Genomic DNA, 14,996 nt, shown 5'->3' on the forward strand with positions numbered 1-14,996 from the left:
TTCTGAAGACTGTGTGAGGTGCTAAAAAATTCGTTGAACACTCCAAATCCTGTGGACTCATTTATAGTGGACCCATCAGTAAAGTACATATTATCACAATTGATACCCCTATATTTTTCATCGAAGATCGTTGGAGCGATCCTCGATCGTTGGTAATCTGAATATCCATCGATATCTTGTTTCATGGACAGATCAAAATGCACAGAGGAATTGATGTAGTCAGGGAAACAAACACGGTTGGGAATATACGAAGAAGGATCAACCTGCTAGTTTACCATAATGTAATGGAACAGAAAACCTAACGCCTAAATGGCTACTACTTCTACTGTGTAATTTACAATTTATAGAAACATAAACATATGTACATGTACACGATAAAAACCCGTCTCTGTTACAGATAAAATGCTAATGAGCCTGATAAATAAATAAATGGGATAAAAAAAAATCTTACTAATGTGTCTTCAAACAATTTTTTCATCAAAAAATGTAATAATAAAAAAATTTCAAATATGCGGAACAATTTTTGTTTACATATTTTGGGGAATTTCGAAATGAAACACAACTTACTGCATAACTCGAGAACTAATCAAGCAAATGGAACCAAATTTGGTATATGGATGTTTTAGGGAGCAATAAATGTTTTTATGATGGTTTGACACTCCTCCCTCCTCTCTAAGAGGAGGCTACTATACAAATAAAACACAAATGTCTGCATAAGTCGAAAACTTATCAATCAAATGGCGTCAAATTTGGCATATGAAGGTTTTTAAATACGAGAAATGTTTCTATGACAGTATGACACTCCTCTGAAATGGAGAGAAGGCCCTGTAAATATAATACACATATTTCAACCAAACATATTCCAACTAAGCATGACAATTGAAAAATTTCGGAAAACTCCGAAAGAAAATGAGAAAATTCGCAAAATTTCATTCGCATGTGTTCTACAATTACATAGTGGCAAGCGTTGTTAGTTCATTTGATGTTTGCCCTAACGAGATTGATTTTTGTTCAAAAGTGGAATTGGATTTTAATGTGATAAACCGCACTCCTATATCTTCTTCTGTTTATATACATAAAAATGGTTCTCCAAATGTGTTGATAAGAGCAAAACTCGAGAAAGAAATTGTCCGATTTAGGGCTGTCTTTATTCTATCATATTTTCTGTATCAAACTTTTATTCCATGTAACGGGGAAACATATTATTTGCAAGTGGTTGAACAATCATGAACGAGAATTACTGTCCACTTGGACAGCCCCTTAGCATCCCCGCGGTTGCACTTGATGGATCTTTCACTTGTCAAACATTCATATTTCAAAATATAATTAACATTTTTTACCAAAACATTGAAAAGCGAATTGAAATTTAATTGAAGGACTAAGATTACCAATTGATTCGATATCTGCTGTATGCTGGTTTTCTGATGCATTCACGAATCTGTTGTTTGTTCAGTGTGTTCATCACTTTTTGTTCATGGATTTATTTTTGGCGTTCAGTTCTGATTAAATTTCGAATGAACTCAAGCACGACAGGTATTCACAAAAACACACATATCATGATTGTCAGGCGACCATGTGAATGGTATGGTTTTTCTGTTCTAGAAACGTCACTGTATTCATGTAATAATAACAAACATATTTAAATTCATATTATGTTAGTTAATGAACGTAAATAATGGATATTTCTATTGAGCGCGTATATGGTACAATAGGTCATATGAATAAAAAAAAGTATTTACTTATTCTGTCCATTTCCAAGTAAACTTTGCTAGTATTTACTTGTATTCGCATGAATAAAAGTTTACTTTACTAATTTCATTTTAATGCATGTTCGAACAGAGTTATTACTTTGTCAAACATCTGTCAACTGATTGTTTAGATTTGGTTTCAAAACGTTTTTTTTTGACAAAGCGTGTATTCGCGATGATAAAGGAATAGTGTCGACGTCTCGTGGTGACTTCCAATTAGGGACCATAGTTTGGGTCCTAATCTCGTTAGTGTAATACCTATCAGATTAGAAGACACGAAGCCAGTTTTCAAATGTTAAAATTTGGATGAAAATGTTTACATCATGTTATTTAATTACATAAAACATTTATTTCCGACTTTCATTTAACCCTTTGTCTATACATTTCCAACATTGTTACTGAAACTTTTCATTATAATATGAAATTGTCTTCAAAAACTATTTTCGTACAAGATTTTTTCACCACCTGCAAAAGAAGTGTTTTTCATTTAAACAGAATGCTAATTTGGTACGGAAAGCTTAATTTTCATCCATAATTTAAATTTTAAAAACGTGTTCATTCCAGCTGAAAATCAATCAATTCTTTGACGCCCCCCTAAACTAGTAAACGAAGCTCAATGCCATCAATGCGGACTTAACTTGTTTAACTTCAAGCGCATGATAGCAGCATTAAACATAAATAGGATATGACATTAAAACGAATGAAAGTGTTTTCAGATCCAAAGTATGCTCAATCTCACTGCTCGACTGCTCGATTGAAGTAAAGTAAAGCTGAATGTTGTTTTTTTTTCATATGGCCTAATATTGCCTTTTATTGAACAATGCATCTTCCGCTCAAATACGGTGGAGTTGCAAGCATCACATCCGCGTATATCTGTATGTTGCGCTCTCCCTCCTTTTTCTCTCACAAAAGTGGAAGGGATATGATATTGACCAGGAATATTTGGCAGTGCAAAATGAACGATAACCGAACATAGCTTTTTCCTTCGAGTTTCTGGGCAAACTGTTTTACAGTGCACTCTCCCATTCGACTCTCCTCCGGCTCATGTTTACGCTTGTTTGCGTTCTCTGCCAGAGAAAGAAAATTCTCGCTCCCAGCTCCCATCTCACCAATGCGGAGCAGAGATTTTCTCGCCCGCCAGATTCGGCCAGGACACGTTTGCTCCGGCACGGAAAACCCGATCCTCCGAACGTCACGCGGAGAGCCCGTTCGGGGATTCAGTTTCAATTTGTCACTGGTCGGTAAAATACACAACGTGACGACGGCGACGACGGTGCGTTCAAGTTCCGACGGAAGAACAGAATACGGTTGCGGCGTGAATTTTTGGGCTTTTGGCAGAACCGCGGCTTCCGAGGCCTCCCTGAGCTCCTTGTCTATCTCGCCCTTGCCCACGGTCCAAGGTGTATGCATATTTCGGGGGAAGCTTTATTTCTCAAAGGAGATTGTTTGTGTATATTTTTCTCGGAACCGAACGAAAACGAAATGCGGGATGGTCGTCAGTCGTGGGTATAGGCCTTCAGCGAATTATTCTGACTTTGCGAAGTGGCTGTCAAATATCAAACCGCTTACCGGCTTAGCACTTGAGTAGGATCTGCTTCTCATTGTCCACGGTGTTCTAGATTTACAGGCGGGGCAGTGCTGCTCGGACAGACAGTTGAAAAGTAGGCAACAATAAAGTATATACTTGTAAACTCATTCGAGGATAAGCGGGACTTGAAATCAGCTTGACTGTGAAAGAGCAGATTCACGAGAGAGAATCCATAGAAAAAGATAGTCGAGTAATCCTATCAAATTAAATCTGATTAATTGAAGAGAAACATTATGCTGCCGTTCGTTGCATGCTTCCCCACCACCCACACCGGGGATCGGGAATGGTGAAATCTCTTGCAGTTTGAATCGAAAGCAAAACAAGAGTGCAGCTCGCCTGGAGTGGGTGATTTGTCTCGCAGTTGTGAAAAGAATGCCAAACCAGCATAATTAGTAGAGCGAACTCGAAATAAAGTGTCTTTTTAGTTTGAAACACAAAGGATTAATTAAATTTTGTTCAGCTGAATTAATCTGCGTCGCTCTTCGCGTCATCGATTTTGCAGTCTGCGAAAGTTGGCTCCTTTGGAAATGTCTAAAGTCTCAGTTTGTGAACGAAGTGAAATATAATTAAATTAATACGCTCATTATTAGGGGGATTGTTTTAGTTAAACCGTCCTGTTAATTTAGCAGGTGGGATACCCTTGGCCGCGAAAAACTTTATTCTCTGTCACACGAAATCGTATCGAATATTACATTGATCGAAGTGAAAGAGGTAAACGCGTAACGCGGAGACTAAAGGAAGTTATTTTACACCCCAATTTCGCAACCTCCCCCCAAAACGGTCTCTCGAGAATTTGAACAACCATTGAACCGCGGTCTCTACCCCGCAATACCCTCGGTTTGTCCGGTTTGCAGTCTTCATTCTCGGTGGGAAAAAGAAGCGAAAATTATGATGCTCGTCGTGTGAATAAATTGTCTTCCGACTACGACGGAGGCGACCGAGAAGAAGACGAAGAAGCTCTCGGGGGTCGTCCGTCCCGTGAAGAAGTGGCCGGAAATGAAATTTAAGTGAAACGAGCCAGTGTTGGAAACGGCGCCGGAGAAGAGGCAACATTTTCCAGGCAAAAACCAGTGTGAAAAAATATTGCTACACGCCGGTTACCCTCACCCAACCAACTTCTCAGCAGCTGGTGCGACGTGGTTTTGCATGGTGAGGAAAAAAAATCGTTGCGAGAAGAAAAAAAATTAACCGGAAAATCCGTCTGTAAGTGAGAAGTGTGATTTAGTGGAAAATTAAATTAAAGTGTTATTCAGTGGGTGGATGGTTTTTTTTTGGTGGGTGTGTTTGTGCGTATTTTGCATTCAGCAGAAAAGTATCCAACGGACGGTCGGAAGGTCGAGCTGATTTCCAGACGGGCAACGATCGCGAGAGACAGAGAGCGAGGAAGCAAAAAAGCAAGGTTAATAAATTTTATTTACATAATTCATTAACGACTAATGCATATTTGATGAGCGTTCGAGTGGTCCGTTGTAATGCAGAGTGATTGAGTTTGCAACTTTTACTGCCTGGGTAATGAGGCGAAAGAAAACTCGTTTCTTGCCATCCATTAGTAATTGTTTGCTTAACCCTAGTTGAGTAGGATCCGAGGATTTGGTGGAGAACTGATTTCTTTTCGGTGGGAAGGGGACTTTTGGGTGGTATTACCGCAGGACGTGATCTCAATACAGTAGTTTCGATGTATCAATACTTCCATTTGCTTTATTGCATTCGTTTCAACAGCTTACCTTCATTGGAATCCACTACCGTTCATCGGTGCGTCGATTTATCCTTTTAGATTAGATTTCGTAGAATGTGACAAAAATGATAATCAGCTGCTCTGTTATTGCCATTCGGAATAATAATCTATCGGATGTGGGATGTGATTGTTGTACCGATTTGTTCAGAAAAGTATTTCCTTACTGGGAACTTATTGCAAACAGTAGATTGTTTATTTGTAGAAAATGCATCTGTGATTTTCGTGTTCCAAACGGGCTCGAACTTTAGATCTTACCAGTTTATCTTCGTCTGTTTTTAATACTTATTTGATCCTGGGTGCTGTAAACCTTTTCCTAATATGCGATATTCCAAATTAGGCTAAACACTGCTTCATCAATCAGTAATTTACCATCGGAGATACCATCGGCTCCAATCGCATTATGAACATCCCAAGAAAGATGGCAAAAAGAACATTCGAGAGCACATAACATCAAGTTGTTTAACATAGCTTAAGCAATGGCTGTAATCAACATTCCACCATATCACATATATCATAAGCAAAGCACGATTAGGTTATCCATCTTCAGAGAAGAAAATATAATCAAATATTACTCCTGATATAAAATATAAAATCTTCTCGTCTAGGATGGGGTGGTCCCAGTGTTCGTAATGGTTCAATCATGTTCTATAATGACGGGTCGAAAATTGATATCAGAACACATGCTGGAGTGTATGGTCCTAGAATGAAAAAATCTGTAGCTATTCGGAACTGGCGAACAGTTTTCAGGCAACAACAGTTGCAATAATCTTCTTCTTGAATGGCGTTAACGTTCCCTGTAGAACTTTTGCCGTCTCAGCGTATGCATTAACTGGCGTCATTTATTAATACTTGGTTGAGATTCCTTAAGCCAAATAACACACCTTGAATGTATTCCGAGGGGCAAGCTCTAGAATACGCGTGACCACAGTGCAAGTCGAAGGAAATTTCTCTTACGAAAAATCCCCCGGCCAGAACGGGAATCGAACCCGAACACCCGGCATGATAATGTGAGACGCTAACCATTCGGCCACGGGTGCACTTAGTTGCAATAATAGAATGCATAAATGACTGCCTCAAAAGAAATCATAGACACGTGTCTGCATCTTCTTAAGGTGAAGGTGGAAGCTAGCCACAAATGGCTGCCACAATGGCGCTCATTTCTTCCATCTCCCTCCCTCACCCCTCGCTCGAAAATCAGTAATTTTGCGAAACAGTGTGAAGAGAATTATCGTGTTCGCACGCTTCCCATCAAGTAATATCAACCAAACTCTAATCGATTACTCACAAGATATTGAATTTTCATCTGCTGTCGCACTGTATAATGAAAAACGTCGGAAAACCCGAGCTAGTGTTCAGAAAGTTAAATTTTCATTTTTCAATTTTCGGCAATGGTGAAAGCATCGTTGTTTTTTCGACACTGATGCCAGACAACATCTTCGAAACAGCTATAAAAACCACTCAATAAAATGTTATTCCTGAGTCATAGCATTTCATGTCATGAAAATCAAAAGAATAAAATTGTGTTGATATCAATACAATTAATATTTTTACGTTTAATGGGTCTATAATGTAAGTTTTAGCAACTTTAACATAGGTTAAGCAAATTGTACTGCAGAGTTCGGAACATTGCCACGACTGCCAATGCTTTCAAAAACAGCAAACGTAAAAGTATTATATTCAATCAAAATGCCCCGGCCAACGAAGAGAAGAGTTAAGGCTCTCCAACGTGTATATGTAAAAACAATAAGATCAACGAAGGAAAATATTAAGGACCTATCAACATCGAGTTACTGTGCGGAAGAACTTGTTAATACTCCAATTCGCATGTGTTATAAATTTGCTCATATTACGCTCGCGTATAATCAGAATTTTACTTCATATGCAAATGCACCCTCTTTATATATTTATACTAGCTGACCCGGTTAACTTCGTACCGCCCAAAATTTAATTTTTGTTATCAATACCTTCAAACATTCACGTTTTCTTACTAAGCGCAAGTTCCTGAGTCTAATCGCAGAACTGTTCATTGATTGATCTTCTAATCGACCCCGTTGAATTTGCCTTTTACTAAAAAATTCCTAGTACTCGTACCAAAACTCATCATTATAATATCAGATTATTTTCAGACACAATTCTCGTTCAAGATTTTTCAACCACTTGCAAATAACATATTTCTCCGTTACATGGAATAAATGCTTGATACAGAAAATATGATAGAATGAAGACAGTCCCCTCCCGTCTTCCCCCTTAGAGAGAGGAGAGGAGTGTTTATTCACCATAGAAACGTTTCGTGTCCTCTTAAATCTTCACATGCCAAATTTGGCTCCAATTGCTAGATTAGTTTTCGAGTTATGCAGAAATTCATTTTTATGACAGCCCACCCTAAGAGGGGGAGGGGGGGGGGAGAGGATTGATTAATTCTCGAGTAATGCAGAAATTTGTGTTTCATTTGTATTTCAGCCCGCCCTTAGAGAGGAGGGGGAGTGCCTAACCACCATAGCAACATTTATTGCATCCTAAAACCTCCAGATGCCTAATTTGGTTGCATTTGCTTGATTAATTCTTGAGTAATGTAGAAATTGGTGTTTCTTTTGTATGGCAGGAACCCCTTAGAGAGGGGGGGGGGAGTATCTAACCACCATAGAAACATTTATTGCATCCTAAAACTTCCTCATGCCAAATTTCGTTTCATTTACTTGATTAGTTCTCGAGTAATGCAGAAATTTGTGTTTCATTTGTATGGCAGCCCTTCCCCCCCTTAGGGGGTCTCAAACTATCATGAAAACTTTTCCCGGTCTCAAAAGCCTCTACATACCAATTTTCATGTTCAATAGTTTCCGAGTCCTTAAGAATCAGACAGACAGACAGACATACAGAAATCCATTTTTATATATATGAATTTGCAATTGTTCATCGGAACATATCGTTCATACATTTTATTTGAGTATTGAATTGTTATTTTTTTCAAATGTATTCAAAGACTCGTGTCAATGAAGCCCTACACAGACTGATAAGTAAATTGATCTATTTACGTGTGCTTTGCTCTTCTCTCACAAACACTATTACCCCATTTTTACACGTGTTTTACCTATACTATTACAATGGCTAGCTCCCACCTTCACCTAAACTGTCTAAGCGGCATTTAAAGCCCTTAATGCTTTCACGTGCTCTTCAAAAAATTTCTGGGAATGCATTTGCGACAACTAAGTCAGATAAGTGTCGTTGCAACTGTAATGGATTCCTGGCCATTGATGTACAGAGGGAAATGAACAAGCAGATGAACTTGCAAGATGTGAATCAAGCTCACCCTTCACTGGTTTAGAACCATTCTGTGAAATTTCTGATTGTGCGTTGAAGAGTGAGCTGAAGAAATGGGAAAAAATTGACCTTCGAATTTTCAAAGTGAACTTGATTAAAAATGTTGATTCCCACGAATAACTACTCTATTCAAAATATAAGCTTAATTGGACTTCATTTACTAGTGTCGCAGAGTCGTCAAAGTTTGAGTTTTTGAAAACCGAAAAATCGGGGTTTTCGAAAAAAATAGGGTGGGGGGTCATATAAATGCCATATAAATGAATCACACATTTCTGTATTACTCGAGAATTAATCAAGCAAATGGAACCAAATTTGGCATGTGGAGGTTTTAGGGTGCAATAATGTTTTACTGTGGTTAAACACTCCACTCCCCTTTCTATGGGAGGCTACCATACAAATGAAGCAATTTCTGCATTACTCAAGAACTTATCAAGCAAACAGAACCATATTTGGCATGTGAAGGTTCTAGGAGACATGAAACGTTTCTTAAGTGGTTTGACACTCCTTCCCCTCTCTATTCCAACCAAACATGACAATTGAAAATTGTCGGAAAACTCTCAAGAAAAATGGGAAAATTCGAAAAATTCAATTCGCATGTGTTCTACAATTACATATTGACAAGCGCTGTTAGTCCATTTGATGTTTGCGGTAACGAATTTGATCTTCGTTCGAAACTGCAAATGAATTTTAATGCGATAAAACGCACTCCTATATCGTCTTCTATCTACATGAATAAAAATGGATCGCCCAATGTATTGATAAGAGCAAAACTCGAGAAAGAAATTGTCCGATTTAGGACTGCCTTCATTCTATTATATTTTTTGTATCAAACATTTATTCCATGTAACGGAGAAATATGTTATTTGAAAGTGGATGAAAAATCTTGCACGAGAATTGTGTCTGTAAATAATCTGATTTTATAATGTCGAGTTTTGGTAGAAGTACTGAAATTTTAAAGTAAAAAAGACGGGTGGGTAATGTCGGGGACATAACCGGAGTGACGTAGGACTATACAAAGGGGACAGCTTTTGTTAAATATATATTTTAAATATATTGTTTTATTTTCTTCTCCTACGTGAAAAATGGATTAGTTTACTGTTTACTCTTTATGAATATGTTGATGGTTCTGAAAAGAACCTTTGGTGTTGTGTTTTTGTTATAACTCGATATTCCCATCTTGTTCGGTTAAACCTTCCTGTTTAGCTATTGCGTTTGCCACTCGCCACAGCTTTCACAGTTGGAAAATTTCTCCCCATCCAGCTTGTGACATGTTGTTCAGTAAATTACATTTAATGCGACGTGCCGGAGAAACACTTTGCCACTCACTGAAACTAATTGTTGCCTTGATGAGCGCCGAACCGAACCTCTCTGTTCTTGATGCGGGTTTTCTGATTGTCGTGAGCAGCTTTGCAAGCCAACTCGAGCACTCCGACGGCCGAAACTCTATAATCGCTGTTAGGTATACTGGTGCTCCGGCACCAATCCGTTCGGCTTAGTTACCCTTGCGGAGCAATCAGTGAATGCGACCAACAGGGAACTGGAGACCTGCACGGTTCGAGTGAGACTTTGCCTTTCCCTTAACTTGTCCTCCTTTGTTACGTCTACGATGCCGATGCCGTACAACCACACGGGTTTACGGTTTGAAAAAAAATAAGATATTTTTTTGGGGTCCGCGTGTTTTATACTCCAGCGGTACACACTCACAGGATAGAGACAAATCGGCAGACTCAGCCAGAGGGGCGAGTCCAACGAGACGAACGAATCAGCGTTAAAAGGGAGCGATGGCGAAAAAATACATTCATTACGATTTGTTCGCTCGTTGGATTCACATGCAGGCTAAAAAGGGTCCTTTTCAGTATCACAAAATTATCTTCAATCTAAAGAGTTTATTGTTTTGTTATCACTCGATATCCCCATCTTGTTCGGCTAAACCTTTCTGTTTAGCGATTGCATTTGCCACTCGCCACAGCTTTCACAGTTGGAAAATTTCTTCCCATCCAGCTTGTGACATATTTTACAGTAAATTACATTCAATGGCACGTCGCATTACCACCACTCAGTATCGGATTGGAGGTAATTTTAACCTGTAATTGAACATTTGCGATGACAGTGGTACAGTGTCGACTTTCAATGTGGGGTCATAATTTGGACCCCGAACTCTATGTTTACAAAAATGTCCAACTAAATATGTCACATTACAGGTCCGTCCAATTAGCTAAATGTCGAGATAAGTGTAAATTACTGTACTTTCAATCTAGAAGCAATTTAAGAATTGATGAAAATCAATAAGCTCAGAACAACTGCCAAATTCACATACTCATCATATCCTGACAAACAAATTATGAAAATATCAATTTGTGTTTTATTATTATTTGGGATAATGTTTTAGAAAGCATTGAACTGTATTTCCTAAACTCTTTTATGGAAGGTTTAATGGCCCTGAAAAGCGCCTTGTTTTATGGAATGGTTCCAATTTAGAAAACTTAGTACTCGTGGTTTTGAAAAAAAACCATTTCGAACGCCCTCGATGCCGCCTTGTTCTGGATTTGCCATCAAAGCACTTTGTATAAAGAACAAACTTTTTTCTTCTGCTACCTGATGCCGTTTTGCGATTGCGTTTGCCACTCGCCACTCGCTGCAACTGCCTGTTGTCTTGATGTCCACCGAACCGAATGTGTTCTGTTCCGGATGCGGGTTTTCTTATCGTCGCGAGCAGCTTTGCCAGCTAACTCGATCACTTCGGCGGCCGAAACTATATAACGCCGGCTAGGTGGAATGGTGCAGTGGTACTAACACGCTCGGCCTAGCTACCCTTGCAGGGAACTCCAGATCAACACGGTTCGAGCGGGATTTTGCCTTTCCCTTCACTTTTCCTCCTTTATCATGTCCAGACATGGCTGCTTGGGTTGGTTTGTTGATGTGTTGTGATGCGAACCGATGTGGTGTACGGTTTGAATGAGAATGATCGTTATGGCAGCGGATCGGGGATTTTTAAGCTGACTGGCTGGCTCGAGAATTACGCATGTGTGAGACTGCGACCAATGTTTCGTTCATTTTTTTCTTTTTCCTTTCCAATCGTGCTTCATTCTATTTCGCTGCTGCTTTGGTTGCCCGTTTTGGTCGGTACGATTTGAGGAGCACAAAATGGACCAATCAAAAATGGGCACATAGTGCATTTTGACAATGCTTGATATTTCACAATTATTCAATTATTTATCTCAAGAAAAATAAAATGTTATTCATTATGATAGATGCGTAGATATATTTCCTATCAATTGATGCAAAAACCTTTGCGAGCTATTGAGAAATGCTCGAGTTATAAGCGTTCCAAATCTTGCATTTTTTCCTACTTGTTCAGTGCCTAGATTTCCATTTCACCCCCTATATCTTCCGGTTAGACGTAGTCCTACGTCAAAATAATTTTAAAGGGTAGATTAGGAGATCAATTAATGAACAGTTCTGCGATTGGACCCATGAACGTGCGCTTAGTAAGAAAGCGTGGGTGTGATAACGAAAAATAAATTTAGAGCGGGAAGCTTGCCGGGTCAGCAAGTCATCTATATTTTTGCAGATATTGCAGCAATTTCTAATGTTAGCTGGAAAATTGTTAGCCTAGTGTATTCTCAAAACACCTGTGAACGTTTCATATTGATACGGTCAGCTGTTTTTAGCCGATCGATCAAAGTTATGAGTAAATTGAAGTAGCACTTCAACGCACATTGTACCAGAAGCTCAAAATGCTGAGCGTACTCTCAAAATGAACGATTCGTAACTTTCGTTTCCATGTGTTTGTAGGTACGAGATTTGCAAGGAGTGATTATATTGTCACGTATACATCCGCATTCCCACATATGAGTGTACTTCTCACCCACAAACCTCATCAAACACGAAGGGGAAATTTTTCATTCACATAAAAATATCTCTGTGTTGAAATATCGTAAGCAGGTTGATAAGGTTGAATAGATCTTCTATTGATTTAAAAATTATGATATTGAAATTATGTTAGTCCACAAACTTTTTGGAATAACAGAAAGATCGATTTTTAATTCTTCCCGATATTTTTGCCATTTACATCTACACTAGGGTGACAATGAATGTATGGGAAAAAATCGACCCCAAAATTTCAAAAAGAGATATTTTTATGAGGTAACATAAAAAATGTTCACCACCTCGAGAAAAAAACACCCTATGCCGAATATCATATCAATCGGACTTAAGAGAGAGTGGCGCAAAGCGGTCAAAGTTTGAGTTTTTTGGAAATCGAAAAATCACCCAAGTGAGGAGTAAAGGAAATCGGGGTTTCCGAATTTTTTTTGTTGATGCCGAATGTTTTAAAATTGCATGAAACGTCAAGATCTAGTGTCATCTCGAATTTTTTTTGTGGAAAAAACGACACTCTGGGACTTTTTCGGAATACGAGACGAAACGTATGGTTTCAATTGCCAATAAAAATATTTATCTCGATTTTTCATTCGGTATTTGTTGCGGAATGTTGATTTGCACGATAATATACCCTATGCAACATATTAGCTTATTCGAACTTCATTTATTAGTGTTGCAGACCTTAAAATCATAGTTTGTATTTTTTCTTCAAATTTGCGGGTAGGTTCAAATTTGTTTACGCAAATAAAGGGCCTGGCCGGGTAAGGGAGTAAAAAGTGCCCCCAAACCAAATCACTAGCTGTATGGCAAATATTGTATAGGATAATAAATAAGACATTTTGGCTATGTGGTTTAACATAGGATCTATAGTGAAAAACGTACTTTTTCGTTTATTTCACGCCATCCTCAAAAGCTTCGAGATAAAAAATTGAAAAAAAATACTGAATGTGCATCTCACTATGGTGTATCAAGAAAAATTATCAAAAAAAAAAAGTCATCAATTCCTACGGCTCATCATCAGTTCCTACGGCTTTTCCAGATATGTGTGATTTTTTTCAGATTTTTTTCCAGTGTTGCGGGGTATAAAAATATGTTTTTTTTATATTTCCAAAGGGCCTGGCTGAGTACGGGAGTAAAAAGCGCCCCCAAAACAAATCACCAGCTGTATGAACAATATTGTATAGGGTACTAAATCAAACATTTTGACAATAGTACCATATAATAGTACCATATATGAGTCTTTAAATGGTACACCATAGGATCAATGGTGAAAAATGCAACTTTTCGTTTTTTCACGCCATTCTCAATAGCTTTGAGACAAATATAAGAAAAAATATTGAAAATACATCTTACTAAGGTGTATCGATAAATATCTTCAAACATTTTTTTCATCAAAAAATCTAATAATGAAAAAAAAAAAATTAATACGCGAAACGCCGTAGGAACACATTCAAATATGAATTAGAGTAGTACTGAATCTCAAAATCCCAACAAATTTTTTTTTCAAAATTTCAATACTTTTTAGTACTTTAACTTTTGATGAAATTTTTTTTGATAATTTTGCTTGATATACCGTAGTGAGATGCACATTCAGTATTTTTTTTTAAAATTTTTATCTCAAAGCTTATGAGGATGGCGTGAAATAAACGAAAAAGTACGTTTTTCACTATACAGGGTAACTTCGATATAACGTACATTTTACTTTCAAAATTGTACGTTGTATCGAAATGTACGTTATATCGAAGCATAATAAAGAACTCTGAAACGTAGCTTATTTTACTTTATTGTGTTGCTGTTTGAGTAAGGTTGATGAATAAAATCAATAGGAAGACGAAGCCAACTTTTCTCATGATGTTTCCCTTCGTTCTGTTGATTGAAGTTTGATTCATTTAGAATCCGGAATCACAAAACAGTAGTATTTCGGGATTGGTTAAAGTTACAATACAAGCTTTAGTATCAAAATACAGATATTCTATTGTTCTTTCAGAAAAAAAATATTGAAAAAAAATTTTTTTTTTAGACTTTCATCATGTGTACGTTATATCGAGGTAAAATATCGAGGTTATATCGAGTGACGTTATATCGAGGATACGTTATAACGAGGGTACGTTATATCGAAGTTTACCTGTAGATCCTATGTTAAACCACATAGGGGTTCAAAAAAACAGCCAAAATTTCTTATTCAATATCCTATCTAATTACTGCCATACAGCTAGTGATTTGTTTTGGGGACATTTTTTACTCCCTTACCCTGCCAGACCCTTTGCCCGTTAGTTGATGATTTAGCTAGCGATCTGTAGACAAAGGTTTTTATCGCTGGGGCAATAATGTATGGAAAAGTTTACAAGAGGAGTGTCTTCAGAACAGGATTATGCCATTCATTCGATTACACAAAGGCCCGGTGAAGTTCTGACCTGACTTGGCAAGCTGATATTACAGCCGAGAGATCGTCTTCTTCTTGAATGGCGTTAACGTTCCCTGTGGAACTTTTGCCGTCTCAACGTATTCATCAACTAGCGTCGTTCATTAATACTTGGTTGAGATTTCTATGCCGAATAACACGCCTTGAATGTACTCTAGAGTGGCAAGCTCTAGAATACGCGTGACCACAGTGCAAGCCGGAAGAATTTTTTTTGACGAAAAATCCCCCAACCGGGAATCGAACCCGAACACCCGGCATGATAGTGTGGGACGCTAACCACCGAGAGATCGTAAAGTGGTATAA

At 38.1% G+C, this 14,996-nt stretch overlaps 1 protein-coding gene across 2 annotated transcripts in view; it reads left to right on the forward strand.

Annotated features, from left to right (window-relative positions):
* The first annotated feature begins 2,988 nt into the window (after window positions 1-2,988).
* The window catches only part of LOC129780282 (neural cell adhesion molecule 1-like), an 876,690-nt gene continuing 864,682 nt past the window's right edge, over window positions 2,989-14,996 (forward strand). Inside the window, exon 1 of one of the 2 annotated variants that reach the window (XM_055788354.1) lies at window positions 2,989-4,735. The gene's annotated coding sequence lies outside the window, so the exon portion shown is untranslated. The remainder of the gene's footprint in view (window positions 4,736-14,996) is intronic. The other variant, XM_055788355.1, reaches the window with a different exon arrangement.

The sequence above is a fragment of the Toxorhynchites rutilus genome, chromosome 3, assembly GCF_029784135.1.
Source record: "Toxorhynchites rutilus septentrionalis strain SRP chromosome 3, ASM2978413v1, whole genome shotgun sequence".
Lineage (NCBI taxonomy): Eukaryota > Metazoa > Arthropoda > Insecta > Diptera > Culicidae > Toxorhynchites > Toxorhynchites rutilus.